General features: G+C 47.8%; 1 protein-coding gene across 3 annotated transcripts in view; it reads right to left on the reverse strand.

Moving 5' to 3' along the window:
- The window catches only part of SLC7A1 (solute carrier family 7 member 1), a 54,143-nt gene extending 42,680 nt beyond the window's left edge, over window positions 1–11,463 (reverse strand). Inside the window, exons 1-2 of one of the 3 annotated variants that reach the window (XM_054214533.1) lie at window positions 11,353–11,455; window positions 6,101–6,205 (exon numbers count right to left, since the gene is read on the reverse strand). The gene's annotated coding sequence lies outside the window, so the exon portion shown is untranslated. Of the gene's footprint in view, window positions 1–6,100; window positions 6,206–11,352 lie in introns of those variants that run through there. The other 2 variants (XM_054214550.1, XM_054214541.1) reach the window with 2 other exon arrangements.
- Window positions 11,464–14,928: the final 3,465 nt, after the last annotated feature.

Raw genomic sequence — 14,928 nt, forward strand, 5'->3', positions numbered from 1 at the left:
GAAAGGAGCTAAAATGTTTGCTTTTAGACCCAGTATTCCCACATTCCAGCCATAATTCAAGGGGGGATCTTATCAGCACTTATAAATACTTAAAGGGTGGGTGTCAGGAGGACGGGGCCAGGCTCTTTTCAGTGGTGCCCAGGGACAGGACAAGAGGTAACGGGCACAAACTTGAGCATAGGAAGTTCCACCTAAACATGAGGAGGAACTTCTTTACCCTGAGGGTGGCAGAGCACTGGCACAGGCTGCCCAGAGAGGTGGTGGAGTCTCCGACTCTGGAGACATTCAAAACCACCTGGATGCATTCCTGTGCAACCTGCTCTGGGTGACCCTGCTCTGGCAGGGGGGTTGGACTAGATGATCTCCAGAGGTCCCTTCCAACCCCATGATTCTATGATCAGCTCCTTCTAAGCCCCACACGTTCATTATTACAGGCACAAACAAGTACTTCACAGCCCCCTCGGCTGGTGTGTGCAGCCACATGCTCTCCTGCAGCTGAGAGGATGCTGCATGTGTGTAGTTTTGGGGGTGGCTCTTGACAACTGGCTAGCAGACAAGTAATTCCCACTGGAGCGCTCTTCAGGAAGACGTTCCCCTAAGAGACAGTGCCCTGATGCACACTGGATTAAAAGCAATGACTGACTGCTACTGTCCGATTAAACTAGTACTGTCCTTTCACCAGACAAACCCCACTGCCCAGGGTCACTCGGTGCAGAAGGAGCAAACACCACGTGTCTCTGAGGGGCCACCGATGCCCCAGCTGCCTGGGAGCAACACGAGGAGCAGAGCATCTCAGAGGAGGACACCCTAACCGAGGCAGTCGGGGCAGCCCAGACCAAAGCAGAGGGAGATGCTGAGCACCAATTGTGTGGCCACACTTCCAGTGTTACTGGGATACGGCGATGTCCCAACTCCCTGATGGTTAATGACCACCCCCCCACCAATCCATGACACATGCCTCACCAGAGACCGTTGTTTTGGGATGGGAATTGGGCTGGGCAGGGCAGCCGCGGAGCCTGGCTGCCAGGACCACAGGATGTGTCAACGTCAATGTAGTCTAGACAGACACCCACAGCAAAACAAGAGCCGAGGTCAGCGCAAAGAGGTGGAGCAGAGGAGGTAAAGCATGGGGCTGTGTGAAGGAGAAAAAATGAGGACCTGCCACATTTGAGGCAGGGGGTAACCCCACTCTGGGAGTGCAGCCAGCATGCTCAGAGCTGATGGACACCAGACTCACCTCCCGGCCTGCGAGGAAGCAACGCGCCTTCGGCCATCCCTCACCATGGCGGGGCAGGAGACACACACTTCTCACCTGAGATCAAACCATCCCAGCCATGACTGGCCACCCTGGCTCTCCCAGCCTGGCCAGTGCTGCCTCCAGGCATGCAACAAGCTACTCACATTGCATCATCTTCCCACCTTCCTTCCCTTCCAGGCAGCTGCCCTCTGCAACATTCCCAGCCATCACAAGCAGAGAGGGCGGCTAAAAGCAGACTGGTAGTTAGAAATAGCAGCAATGCAGAGTTTGGTCTTTTTTGCAAACACTACAAGCAGTTTCCATGGCAGCTTCGCCCACGTCCTTGCCCGCTTGCTGTTAAAACTTCACACTGCAAAAGTCGCCCACTTTCGTCTCGGTGTTTGACCCAATCCTGCCTGGCTCTGCAGTTCTTCAATTCCATACACCACCAGAGCTAGTAAAACTCCCTATTCAAAAGGGCAGGAGAACTCAACTAATAAAAAAAGGCATATGAAATGGGATTACTGATCTGATTGTGGGGAAAAAAAATTCAGTTTCAGAAGCGTTTTGCAAATAATCCCACAAACTGTCACTGCAAAGCCTTCGCCGATCCCAAGCACTGATGGATTTACAACAAAATGCCTCTGAAAACTGCATCTATTTTAGGCATTTAAGCCTACAATAAGTACAGAGCATGGCAAATGATACAAGGGTGATGTCTGACCAGTCTGATGATGGGGTAACCAACCGCTTCTGTTTTCACACAGAAATATCAGAACCCAGTTTTGATATGTTCTACCTAAATAAATCTTATCAGAAAGGAAGTACAACACTGATGCGGAATTAAGTTTCACAGCAAGGTAGGTGTGCAGTTTGTTTGCTTTGGGTAAACGCTCTTTTTTTAGCCACGAGCTCACCATTCAGCTCCCCCCTGCTCCCCGACGGCTGTGCTGCAACAGGGAAGAGAAGTCGATGCCTGGGCTGGACCCCCAGGTCTGCTACAGGACCAGCAGAACCTCCTGTCCCCCACGATTTGTTGCAGCACATGGGGGCGATGGGAAGGTTGCAATGTCAGAAACATGGGCAGCAGCTAGTGCTCAGAGTTAAGTCAGTGTGGCCAAAGAGGCTGCTGTCTAAGGGGGGCTTTGCCTCCACCTAAACCAAACATAGAGGGGAAAGGGTTGGGGAAAAGAGATGTCCAAGCACAGCCCATTTCATATTTACCTCAGATCCTTTCTCAAAGTATGACAAAAGGCTTCCCATTCCTGCCTGGGACTGAATCAAGACTTGCTGGAGTTTGGGATTTCCTCTCCCAGCCCCGCAAAAGATGACACACACCAGCCGAACCAAGAGCCAGACCACAAACCGCGCTTTTCAGGTCTCACTGCTGACGATGCCACGCAGAGGGATCCTGCACCCCCTCAACATGGGGGCTCCACACTGGCCAGCCCAAAGAGGGATTCAGGCAGAAAGTTCGTAACCATCATTAAGGGATGCTGAGGAAGGCACAGTCCTCACGTGAAGCTGGGGAAGCAGCAAGAGTGGGGACGATGCAGAGGTACCAGCAGGTAAGAAATGCAAAAGGTTGGTAGATTTGGCCGGAGACCGGCCACAAGGACACTGCAAAATAGTGTGGACTCAGCCCCCTATTTTGCACGAGAGGCACTACCTTGTAGTCAGATTTACAGTTTATTTTGCCGTCTGTGCGGCAGAAAGACAGCTCTCACAACCCACGCGTCTCCAGGAAGGGAGCTTGTTCTTGCTCCCTCAGAAGCACAAGTCAACTTACAGAAGAGATTAACTCCAATGAGCAAAAAGATTTGCCGTATACTTGTCATTTGACCCCATCAGCCTGGCAGTTGAACAATTTGTAGGCTAAAATCTTACTCGGATTTCTGATTTTATTGGAATTGACAGCTGCACCTCCCTGCCTCACAACATCCCCATACAGAAGCCTGGTCTGCCCCAAAACCTGCAACCTGGTGACAGGGACAAGTGAAGCCACTCAGTACGTAGTCCTGTCGAGGGAAGTTATACAGCTACCCTTAAAAATTATTGTGTCGCTATCAGCAAGTGTATCACGTTTGGAGAAAGTGTGCAGCATTTTTTATTGAGATAAAAATTACTAATACCATTGAGTCTGCTAATACGTTTTAAAAACCTTATTCTTTTTTTCCATATCATCATTCCGATATCAAAGGAAATCACCCTTAATTATAACTATAGGGCTGAGGGGGTACACAGAGAGACCTAAATACGACAATCTCCAAGAGGTGTTCCATTATACATTTCAACCTACTTCTCTGAGCATGTACAGTGCCACCATGTCACTTATCTAGAACAAGAAACTTTGAAGCATAATAAGCTCTGCTGCTGCTAGGCTCTTCAAGCGACAGCAGGAAGGAAAGAAACTACTGGCTGTAAATATTCTCCTTAGTTCCACTGCACTGGGACTTGGGAAAAAAAAAAGATACGGGTGATTTTAAAGCAAAATAACTATGAAACAAGTGACAATTAGCACTTTCCCCCAAGGGTCTGAACAGCAGCATGAAAAGCAAAGAGCTGCTGTTATGCTTTTGATGGTGCCCTGCACCACGCTGTTCTGCTCTCCAGGTATTTCCTTTGAAGGAAAAAGCAGGTTCAAAGTACTCTAACATCTGTGATGGTTTATCTGGAGCAGCCAAAGCACAACAAATGTAAGTGGCTTCATCACTTACACAAGATTCCTTGAAGGACATTCTTGTGTTTCTTCACATGCTGACCAGGTTATGAGGGGTAGGATTCTTGTCAACTAGCTTTAGCCAACTCCAAAACAGATGTTTGGGCTTAGGGTATCTTGCACCTCTCTGTAACCAGCAGGCAGAAACAGGCACCTCCAACTATAAATTTGTCCCCTCAGAGGAGAGATGGGAGGAATAACCCTCCAGAGATGCCTGACTTCCTTAGCTAATGCAGGGCTCTAGCAGACAGCTACGAAAACCCCACCAGGAACTCAGACTGCTCCTCAAGACAGAGAGCAGACTGAACCTAGCACCAGCAGAAGAAAAAAATACCTCAATGGAGTTTGACCTGTCTTTCTGTGGGCAGTTAATAAAAAGATGTAGAAGTCTCTGAACGATCTTTGGGGCTTTAGCAACTCAGAAGTCCACTTCCCTCACAAGGACAGTGGCTCCTCCTAACACTTGCATTCCTCAAAAATAAGAGAGTTTTCTAGACAAACCTTTGGGTTTCAGGACCGAGCACTGATCCCAGCACCTTCAGAGCAAAGCATAAGTGTTTTGCTTCTGCTCTTCTCCAATTACTTAACTGTTATGCATTTCATTCTACTGCTTGTGTTGGTACCTTTCCTGAATTGAAAAGATGCTAAAGGCCAAATTCCCACTTCAATCTCACAGAAATTCTTATTTCCAAAAATCGCAACAAACACCTATTGTTCTTCTGCTCCAAGATGTGGCACCTCCACCCTAATCCATCATTCAGCTGACGGCTTTTGGGTGTTGCACTTTCTTCTTGCTCGGTGTGCCAGAACATTTTGCTCCTTTCTTCCAGCAGCTTGCACAGCCAGAAAGGTCTTGCCTAAAGTACCTGTGGTCAGCATGGGTGGATATGCAGTGGTATGGCACTTTTGCGCTTCAAACCTTTATCAGCCACGTTCAGGTAGTGATTAGAAGACAGCCTTTTAAACACCTGTTTTGATCACTTCCTTTCTATACAGCATCCACATGCCTTTATTCAATGGGTTGCTAAAACGGCACTGACAAATTAGTCAGATCCTCAACTACATGACTTTTTTCCTACAGTGACAATTATTAGACATTCATTGTCAATATCTCTTAATAGCTACATGATTCTTATTGCAAATAACTTTCAAAAAAAACCTTTGGCTGCTGCTCCAAGCAAAGCAAGAAAGAGGAGGGGTTGGTTTTGCTGTATTTTTCTTAATGGCCTGCTCTCAGTGTTCAGAAGCTATAAGCACACAAACCAGTCTGATGCACAGGCTGTCACTGCAAAGCACAAAGAATAAAAATCTTCGCAACACATATGTTACAGGTCACCCTGTTTTGTGAACTTTTTGGAAGGAAAAAAAAACAAATGGCACAGCATGCAGCAGCATCCTTTGCTTGGGAATTATCTCACTTGGGTCATCAAACATCTGTCAGGTAGTGTGCAACCCCGAGTGCAGTTTAATCAGGAGCCTACAGATGAAAGACTATATTCTGGTTACCCAAGCCAACTAATCCCCTCTGGAATATTTTCTAAAGATACACCACATTATTTACTTTCCTAGCTGAAACTGCTTTATAAGAGTCACCTCAACAAAATAACCTAGTTCTACAAATTCAACAACAGTTTTTCCAACAAGTTTATTTTAAGAATCTTTCACCCGATGAAGGTAAGCTCTTCTTCAGCTTAGGGAAACAGTTAATTTACCAAATCACAGTAATTTCTTGCACAGTAAGTTTACTCCTGCCACATATACATACGAATAAACCTCCCACATCAGCATTCCCAAATGAAACCACTACCAGCATTACCAGTGGTCTGATTTTGTTATTGTTTATAGCTTGTATATTTTTTCCCCCTCCTTTCTTATTTTGCAGAATTGGTTTTGCTTACTGACTCCAGATTTCACAGGAGAGCCTTCTGTTCCCCTGCTATCCACAGAGTTACACCACCTCCTAGCCCCACTACAGAGGCAGTCTGGGCACGTGGATCCTTTGGAAGCAAGTTCTCCCAAGCCCTGATATCAGCATGCTTTACTCTTAACATTAAGAGGCGATTTGGCATGGTATTGCTTTTATAGCAATGGAAAATGGCACTAAACCACACCCCACAAACACCCCACAGCCAAAGCAAACTCACCTTTGGTTTAATCAAACCACTGAACCGACGTGATCCACTGCAGACACGCAGAGCAGCACCGTATCAGCATACACACTGGTTTTCTTATAGCTCCAAGTACACCGGCTGCAGAGGTAAATGTCACCAGATGCTTAGTACTACCACTGCCTTCTGCCTCCCTGACACCACCATCCTCTCTGCTCTGTGCACTGAGCTATCTGTGCAGCATCCTGGATCACTTCACTCAAACACTGCTAACTGGAGTTAGCAAATATTTTCTGGAGACACGCCATAGTATTTACTTTGCTAGCTGAAACTTTGAAGATGTAACCTAGCTGCTAACTCAAATTAGCAAAGACCTACCACTGCAGCAGCCTGTGCCACCCAGCCTCTTTTGAACTGAAACAAGTCAGAGGAGAGCTGTCTCAAGCACATCAGCCAGAAAACTGAAGCAGCAATTGCCTCTGCCGCTGGGATGCCAGCGAGCAGCTGCCAGCAGCAAACTTCTCAGTAGGCACAACTGCAGCCAGAGATGATGTGCATCCACCCTACAACTCAGTTTTTCTCACCTATATTAAAATACCTGGCAATGTAAGACAGGCAGGCTCACACACAGCCAGGAATAATATGGGTCATGGCACACACAGCTATTTATTTTGAGAACACCTTCTCATTTGACAGAACAGCTTCCAGGAATAAATAAATGATCTGGTACAGGGGATTTTAACCATCTGCCTGAATCACTACCAGGGACAAACCCTAGTTAAATAAAAAGCTCATTGTTCAATTTTTATTTTTTTTTTAAGAACTCCTGAGTAGCTTGTAATAAACTTTCAGAAGCGTATGACTGTCAAATAACCACTAAGTTTCAAGAAAAGCATAGTTCGCTCAGTAAATAAGGGCAGTAATTAATTGCAAGTCCTCAAAAAGAGGTTACTAAGTAAAATCCTCATCCTTGTAATTTAAAAATTAAATGAGCAAATAAGACCTACAAGGAAAGATACAAACAAATAACACGGATGCGGAAAATAGTGAGGTAAGAGTGAATTGCGAAATCCGTACAGCTCAGAAGAGACAGCTGGGATATTTGTCTGGAAGACTGGTAAAAGGGAACCCAAGAGTTATTCCTCATCTCAGAAAAAGGCAGGAGAAAGAGGTGTAAGAAAATATGAAGCTAAATACTATAATTAAGTAGATAGTAATGAATTTGGTATTTTAGTAAATATAGCAATCACACGGATTTCTCAGAAAAGAGGTCAAGACACAGCATCGCAGGCACTGGTTAGATTAACAGGAAAATTTCATAAGGAACCCTCCTTGGTGAAAATCTAGTAGCGCATTTTTTCCTATAGCAGTTACTGCAACTCCTGAACACACAAAAACTGCACCTCTACGAAAATAAAGTTTTCTGAACTGGTTTTCACTTGAGTAAAAAACCCAGAAACTCAAAAATGTACTTGGAACGAAAAATCTCACAGTATTTCATTTTGGAAACTCTGAAATAAGGCACTTCTGTACCAAATACCATCCACAGAATTTATGACCCACCACCTTGGTGGTCTCCAGCAGAGTTAGCGACCCTGGCAAGGGCACCAGCTGCTGACCCACCACTGAGGGAAGGCAGCTCTGGCCAGTGCTGCCAGGGTGAGTGGGCAGTCTCTACAAACCACAGGGGGAAGGTGGGAGCCCCAGCTCCTGATCCCTGACGCCCCCAAACCGCTCACGAACCACAGGCAGCGATCAGGAATGCTGCAACCAGTGGTCCTATCATAGGCAGGTGATAGCCCCCAGGTTTTGTTTGACCAACAGATTCAGCTATGCCTTTTTCTTTCTTTTTTCTTCCTTTTTTTTTTTTTGGTAGGTTTAAGTAGCCAGTGACATTGCAACAACAGCACTAAGGAAGGAGTGCTCAAATACCAGAACAAACCCAGCCGTAGCGCAAACAGCCACGACTCTTCCCAAAGTCACTGAAGAACCAAAGAACCTCACAAGTTCATTGAGATAAACACTTAAGACATTTACAGTGCAGACTTTTACATCCAAGCTAATCTCCCAATGCCTCCTTTTATAGTCAGTGGAAAGCAGCTTTCATCTCACAACTCATCTGCTTCAGCTTACTGGGCTGAGATGAATCACAACCCAGGAATGTCCACCCTCTCCCTTGCTGACCGTAACGGGAGCTGGGGCTGACTACCTTGGGTGTAGATGACTACATTTGGCCAGATGAACGCCACCTTCAACACCATTCAGCACATAACAGATTTGCGAGGGTTTTGGCCCTAGAATAATGAAGGATGAGAACATAGCAGGTAACGGAAAAAACCCTAGGATACTGCCAAACACAAGGGAAGATTCACCTTGGGTTACTAACTCTGAGTAGGTATTGACTGGAGCTGACCCCAACCAACTCTGCCCAGAACCGCTGAACTACTTCTCCATAACACCTTAGCCTCATGGTTCTGCTGGGTAATGCCACTAGTTTCTCCAAATATTTGGTTAAGTCAACAGGACTTCTTAGCTCACCCTTCAGGAGCAGCAAAGGGGCTCTGCCACATCCCCATCTGCCCTTTGGCACCACCGTGGCTCAGCAAATAAACCTCACAAGGACGAAGTCAGCATCCACCGGCCACATCTGCAGCCAAAGTAAATCACCCTCTCTTCCTCCTGCCACACACTGCTTGGGGTTGAACTTCTGACATTGTTGATACAGGCCAAGAGAAGAGAAGCAAAAGCACCATATTATTTTCTACACTCTGAAAGCTGGGATACAACTGGAAGTGACATTTCTGAAAGGCTGCTGAAGTCTCATTAACCTGTCATGGTAGTAGCGGCAGTAATTGCAACAAGATCCCTGCCCTCCTTCACCCAAACCATATTTCTCCCTGTCTTCTTTCACATCGGACACTAAGCAATGACCACCACACCTTTTTACCCTCCCTCTTGCACAAATCAGCCCATCAGCTGCGCTCAACGCCAGCTAGACTGGCACACATCAACCCTCGCTCACATGTCACATCACCTAAAACAGAGACACAGAGCTCAGCCACAACACAGTACAGGGATGAACCTTACCTGAAATCTGGCAGTATGCTGCACAGGAAAAAGAAAAAGTTAAAAAGAAAAAAAAAGGGAAAAAAAAAAAAGAGGGAATTTCAAAGATGTCAACAAAAATGCAGCTGAGAGCTGGTTACTCTGACAGCTGGTTAGATTAGAGAAAGAGTTTCACGTTCCCTCTTTTGTCCAAGTTAATTCCTTCTGTATAGCAAATCTCTCTCCACGTGGAGTGAAGAGTGTATCGCGTATGTGCAATCACACATCTCACCCACACTCACAACTGAGCTGCTTGAATTAGAAGCCTAGCTGGCCTCAGGTTTCCGTTACAGCCCACCCAAAACAAGGAGTGCCTTCTGAACACGTCTCCTCACTGATAAGCTGAAGCCTACGAGCAGCAAGGCTCAAAACTCTACATATCCCAGGAAAACAGCATAAAGCATCCGGTAGTCCTCCTGCTCAGGAAACGGGTTTATTTCAAAGCCAGTCTGACTACCTAAAGCATGCATGCGGTGGAGCACAGTTAAGGTGCCCCTTCAGGGTGCTCAAATGCAAAATACTGAAAATACTTGAAAGCAAAGTAACTTTCAAGAGCTGTGGCAATCAACGAGCTTGCTCCTTCTTTGTGCCAGGGCTGACACTTACAGCTATGCAGCCTGTGCAATTACAGAGTCCCTCCTCTTTTCCATTATATGGAAATCCCATCTAAAAGACATTTCAGTTGACTGCTGAAGGCAACAAAAGTCCACAGAGCACCTGACCAGAAATACAAGCTGCTGCCTGTTCTCTCCAAGCATTCATTGTATTTGCCTCTAACTTGGAGGCAGCAGACAGCCAAGCATCACTGAGCTAAGAGCTTCAAGAGGCAGAGCTGTCCCACTGCAGAGGGTCCCATGCGACACCTACACGCATGACCATGTCTTCCCCACTTGCCCCCACGGCTTAGAGGAGCCCACAGCGGTGGGCAGAGGGAAGCAGGGTGTCCACTGGTTCACCTGATGTTGGACATCACCACAAGGTTGCTGATAAAGCCCGAAGTTAACAGTTGTAAATGACCACACGTGCCACAGGCAGGTGGCAAAACAACCACTCAGCTAAGAGATAGTTAACTCATAAAACTGCAGTGCCATGACCACCTCAGCTCTTCTGCCCTGATCTGCAGCCCGTGAACTCTTTAGAGCTGCAACAGCACCTGCAACGACAACACCCTGCTCCAAAACTACGTCTTCTAGCAGCTGACAACACAACTAAATAGCATTTCTGTACATAGTACCAATCTTTCTGTCCAACTTCATAAAATCCATCTTAAGGTTTTCCAGTGTTTCCCCCCCCAGCCCTATCAGCCACAAACATTCACACATACATATGCAAAAAAGAAGAAATCCATCTGCTAGTCAGGCCAGCTGCCTGCGAAATGCTGACAAACAACATGTAAACAAGTCCCCCAGCCTCAGAACAGGTTCAGGAACAGCAGCAACCAGCAGGGTACAGGGCTGACATGGGCACTACAAGCAATACCTGCCATTTTCGTTAAATTTTCAGCCTCCTTTGCAGTTTGAGGGAAAAAGCCAGGCACAGCAGGACAGTCGCTTGGGAATTATCTCAGACACGAAAAGACTGCCCGGGAAGCAGCCCAGGGTTTGTCCTTGACACCTGGGCCTTCACCTCCCGGCAAGGCACTCTCTCCACGGCACTGCTCGTGTCGCCAAGCAAAAATAAGCACGGAACCCATTAACTGGGGAACACACACACACACCTGGGTGAGTTTCCCATCTGTGCCCTGGCTTGTCGCTTGCCCTGGGAGTGGGAAAGCGTGGCTAGAGGCGGCGATGCCCACCTCGGCCGGCTCAGGGACACGGGCTGCGGCCGCCGATGACGGCAGGCCCCATCCCTGCACCCAACCAAGGCCCTTCCCGCCGGGCGGCCCCGGCGTTTTGGGGGATCCCTCCTTCAGCAAAGGGGCTGGAGACGGCCCCGCCAGCGCGGGGAGGTGGCGGGGGAAGGCTCCCGGCAGCACTCCGGGAAGGACCTGCCGGGGACGGCGGCCGCAAGGAAGCCACGGAGAGAAAATGGAGGGAGGCGGCTGTTTTGGCGGGAGGGGAGACGATCCAGCCCCGGCAGCCCGCCGCATACAAAAATGGACGCCCCGCGCAGGGCCGCAGCGGCCGCCGCCGCCTCCCGCCCGGCCCCGCTCCCGCTCCCGGCCGCCGCCCCGCACTCACCCGCGCCCCGCCGAGGGGCAGCCCAGCGCCGGCGGGCTCAGGGGCGAGGCGAGGCAGCCCCGCCGCTCCCCCGCCGCCGCTTTACACCTCCGGCGCGGCCCGCCGGGCCCCGCCTCCGCCCCTCGATGAATGGGGAGGCGGGCGGCGGGCGATGCCCTTCCGGTGGCCGGGATGGGCCGTAGGTAAGGCCGGGGGTGACGCGGGGAGGCCGGGCCTGGGGGAGGCCGGCAGCCCCCGGGGGAAAGCGCATCACGAGAGAACCGCGGGGATGGCCAAGGCGGCCAACAGCATCCTGGCCTGTATCGGGAGCAGTGAGGTGAGCAGGACTGGGGAAGCGATCGTCCCCCTGTACTCGGCACTGGTGAGGCCCCACCTCCAGTACTGTGTCCAGTTTTGGGCCCCTCACCACAAAAAAGACATTGAGGTGCCGGAGCGGGTCCAGAGAACCGAAGCTGGTGAGGGGTCTGGAGAACATGTCTTATGAGGAGCGGCTGAGGGAGCTGGGGTTGTTCAGCCTGGAGAAAAGGAGGCTGAGGGGAGACCTTATCGCTCTCTGCAACTACCTGAAAGGAGGGGGTAACCAGGGGGTGTCGGTCTCTTCTCCCAAGTAACAGGCAATAGGACAAGAGGAAATGGCCTCAAGTTGCACCAGGGGAGGTTTAGATTGGATATTAGGAAAAATTTTTACACTGAAAGGATTATTAAGCATTGGAACAGGCTGCCCAGGGAAGTGGTTGAGGCACCATCCCTGGAGGTATTTAAAAGACAGGTAGACGTAGTGCTTAGAGATATGGTTTAGTGATGGTTTTTGTTAGTGCTAGGTTAATGGTTGGACTTGATGATCTGAAAGGTCCTTTCCAACGTGGGCATTCTATGATTCTATGACAGGGAGGAGGTCACCTCCATGGAACAAGAAGGGGCTTGTTCCTCAAAGACAGGTTATAGGCAAGCACTTCATGTCATTAGTTCAGCTTGGATGGAAAACCTATTTATTTTTTCCTCGCAGACTCCATGGGAATGAGGACTGAGGGGCTGGACTGGACAGAACCATCCCTTCAGTCATATTGCCCACCATGCTCTGCCAGCTGATGAACTTCCGCAGAACATGGCTGACCGAGTGATGCTGGGATGAAATGGATGCCACGAAGATGATCAGAGGGCTGGAGCACCCCTCCTGTGAGGACAGGCTGAAGGAGTTGGGGTTTTTCAGCCTGGAGAAGAGAAGGCTCCAGGGAGACCTTATAGCAGCTTTCCAGTACCTAAAGGGGGCCTACAGGAAGGATGGGGAGGGACTCTTTATCAGGGAGTGAAGCAATAGGACAAGGGGTAATAGTTTTAAACTGAAAGAGGGGTGATTTAGATTGGATATTAGGAAGAAATTCTTTACTGTGAGGGTGGTGAGACACTGGAACAAGTTGTCCAGAGAAGCTGTGGATGCCCCATCCCTGGAGGTGTTCAAGGCCAGGCTGGATGGGGCTTTGAGCAGCCTGGTCTAGTGGAAGGTGAACCTGCCTACGGAATCGGGTTTGGAACTAGATGATCTTTAAGGTCCCTTCCAACCCAAACCATTCTATAATTCCATTCAGTAGATAAAGGTGGGCACTGGTGAACTTGGATTAGGCTTTTGACATTGCCTCCCACGAAGCACCATGCCCCCAGCTGTGGATGAAATTGCCATGGCCGTCCCCAAAACGGGGGCAAACGGCCAAGAAAAGCTGTGGATGTTGGAAGGGGAACAGCATGGGGTCTGTGCAGGGCTTGGTTAAATCCTGTTTCTGTTACCATTCATAAGGTCCATGGTAAGACCACGATGGGAAAAGCTACAAGTGTGCTGCAGGATGGAACAGCATATGACCATGGATCTTGAAGAAACTGTCCAAAATAAAGTGGAATTCTAGAAAGAAGGAGAGTGACAGTTTAGGAAAGAAAACCAAGTAAGTGTGGGGAACAGCTGGCTGAGCAGCTAGTTAGAAAAATATCTGGACATTACAGTGGATCCCAAAAGTTGTGTGAGACTACTGCATGGTACTAATGAAAAAAAACCAAACCCACACAAACCCCCAAACAACTGTATCTTTCTTGCAGAGCATCTTAATGGAAACGTATGTAGGATGTTGAAAGTAATTATGAAGCTGTAATCAATAGTGCTGAAACCTCAGCTGCAGTACTGTGCTTATTTTGACATTTAACCGTAAAGAAATACACTTACTTGGGGGAATCTTGAAAAAAAGGCTAAGAAACACACACATTAATGAAAAGCTGAAGGAATTGTTTTTCTTTTCCAGAGCAAAGGCAGAAGAGTAGAGCAGTCCTTCAGTGAATAAGCAGGCAAAGGCATAAACAATAAAGAAATTGTTTGTCAATTACGACCGCACCATGCTCATTAATGATTACCCACTGGAAAGGCTGGGGAAGTCTGGAGGACATTTTGGGGTAAGCATTCACAGAAAGCCTTCGAACAATGTTTTGCTGATGTGTTTCTTCAACAGCTGCTCCACGTGAGATGACAGCTGTATCTGTCATGTTGCAGTCTGCTTCTGCCTGTCACTGTCATAGAGCCCTGGTTCATCTCCTGAGCTTATTAATAGGTGTGGTTGCATACATAAGGGCAGTGGTGGTCTGAGATTATGGCTCCTAAAATTGTTCAGGAAAAAGAAAACCTCTTTTATGCCAAGCTGAGGTACCCAAGAACACCAGGTACATATTAACAGGCAAAAAACCAACCAAACGATTGTTCTGGGATTTTTCTTCTTTTTGCTAGAATTAAGAAATTCTGTATTTAAAAATAATTTGTTGCACCTTAATCAGCTATTGATTTTTTATTAAGCAGCTGGTCAGCCCATCCTAGTTCATTTTAATCTGTGGAACCCAGGAATGTCATTATTCCCTGTGTTCTCTGCTATCCTGGCTCTTGTTGCTGTGATCATCCAGGTGGGTAAATGTTCCACCCAAAGGACAGGCTGCAGACGTGGCACAGACTGGTCATGTCTCCTGGTCAGGCTGTATGTAGTCTGTGTGCAGATTAAAAACCCTGAGGGATATCTGGATACAGTGGCAGTCATAGCTATAAGAGATCCATCTCCCCTAACCTTGGGCATCTATGGTACAGATATCTCCACATGAGCACATCATAATAGCCTCTCTTATAATCAATGCACAAAAGCAAGTATTTGTGGAGCACAACTCATAAATCTTAAGAATGGTGGCCTGGACCACACCAATAGTCCATCTAGACCAATGTGCTGTTCTCAGAACAGTCCAAGCAGATCTGTGGGGAAACTACGATAAAGCAAACATATGAATACAGTTCCTTAGAACACTCTCTTTGCAACTGAGACAGAAATGGTATCCTTCTATGTAGTAGCCGTTGGTGCCCTTCATTTTCCATTAACTTCTCCAGATTCCCCTGATCTTGTGCAAAATGTTAGCATTTACAGCATCCCGTGACTCGAAATTCCACTGCTTTACTACATGTAGCTTCAAATACTACACCATTTTGTTTCTTTTGAACGTGCTACTTAACTCGCTTTCTTTTTCTTGCACTGGAGAAGACAGCAAACAATTGATCCCTACTTC

This window comes from Rissa tridactyla, chromosome 1 (assembly GCF_028500815.1).
Source record: "Rissa tridactyla isolate bRisTri1 chromosome 1, bRisTri1.patW.cur.20221130, whole genome shotgun sequence".
NCBI lineage: Eukaryota > Metazoa > Chordata > Aves > Charadriiformes > Laridae > Rissa > Rissa tridactyla.